Source organism: Anoplophora glabripennis, unplaced genomic scaffold (assembly GCF_000390285.2).
Source record: "Anoplophora glabripennis isolate ALB-LARVAE unplaced genomic scaffold, Agla_2.0 scaffold616, whole genome shotgun sequence".
Taxonomy (NCBI): Eukaryota; Metazoa; Arthropoda; class Insecta; order Coleoptera; family Cerambycidae; genus Anoplophora; species Anoplophora glabripennis.
Window position 1 is genome coordinate 219,992 of NW_019416754.1, and position 1,682 is coordinate 221,673.

A 1,682-nucleotide genomic window follows, 5' to 3' on the forward strand; every position below is an offset into this window, starting at 1 on the left:
CTTAAGGAAAGAGAAGATGTGGAAGGTTAACGGTCAAGTGAAACTGTTGTATCTCAAAGGAAACGAGGAGAATTGAAATTAATGGCTCACTAAAAACGATATATGTTAAAATATTCTTATTCTTCTCTCAAAATTATTATGGATGAGAGCTGGCATGTAGTAAATATTAAACAAATGAAGATTAATGGTGGTTGAATAAAAATATTTAGTGGACGTTTAATTTTTTTGTTGGCAGGTATGTCTGCCGGGAATGTATACCAGTCAAATGTTGTGGTTCTCCCATTATACTTCCTGTCTTTAGCAGTGTATAATGCAGGAGGGTAGCTAGACCATAAATATAGAGATCATTTATCACCTTGAGTGCATCCATCTCGAGACCTCCGCTCTCCATAACATCAAACAATTTACAAGAAAAGGATAATTGTTTAGAGTTACGGACATGCCAAGAAGGTTGTATTCAGTTACAAAAATGTGTCCCTAAGAGATTAGGGGGATTAGAAAATAATGAAAATTATTCGCCATAAAAACATATACAGGGTGTCCGTTAAAGTATGGGTCAAATTTTACTACTAGATTCTACGATGAAAATTAATGACGAAAAGTCATATATAATGATGCTCATAAAAGCTTAGTTTTCGAGATACAGGGTGTTGAAGCTGAAAAAATAAATAACATTTTCTTAAATATCTTTCGACTACTTTGAGCTAATTTCGCGAAATTTCGTATCTGGGGGTTTTTGGGATGAGAAATTCGAATTTTCGACGATTTTGTTGTATCTTCAAGAGGGCGCTACAAGCGACCATTAAGACGCACTTAAACTGCCAAAACTTTTTTGTGCCAAGGTGCACTTCACTTTTTGCTGGAAAAATCCTTTCCCCCAACTTTTCTGCTTAAAAAAGGTATACCTTGCTAATATATCTAAAACCAACCTATTCAACAAAAAACCTATTACATTTGTAAATTAATCACCCGAAATGCTGCGAAATGTTCGTTGGGAAGTGGAGCAAAGATTTTATTATTGTATTCACACACATTCTTGGATTCATTGATATTTTGTCTTATCCTTTAAGCGATGATTTTATTGTCATATCCAGGCCAAAATTTAAAAAGTCTCATGTCGTTGTGAACAGAATTGAAAAAGCATTAAAATGAGGTGAAAAGCAACATAGGGAGACATTTAAAGTTTAAGGGTATTTTAAGCCCCTGCCTAAGGGCTTCCAAGACACTAAAAGATGCCATCACGTGTCCCCCTTCAAAAGAAAAACGACATTTCTCAGGTTTATTTTGTTTTTATTTAATTCAGATGTTTTCCAGGTGGGAAGTTTTAATTGAAAGACCCTGTATATTCGAAGATCATGATTTAGGTACACGTGCGGCTACTATTTTTATATATAACGTAATTGTTGGCAGGAAAGGTCAAAATGATGTCACCTCACTATAAAGAAACTACTTAAACATTAAAGGAGTACAAAAAACAGTTTGGTTTTATTTAGTGATGGTTACCCAGAGCAAAACAAGAATTACATAATGGTCCGATTTCTTTACTTACTCGTTTATAGTTTGAAACTCTTAATAAAATAGATTAAATATTACTTTTCAGTTAGAGGACACTTTTGTCTTCCTAATGATCAGGACTCTAGTTTGATTGAAGCAAAGAAAAAGCTGAAATTCAGTCGGATTGG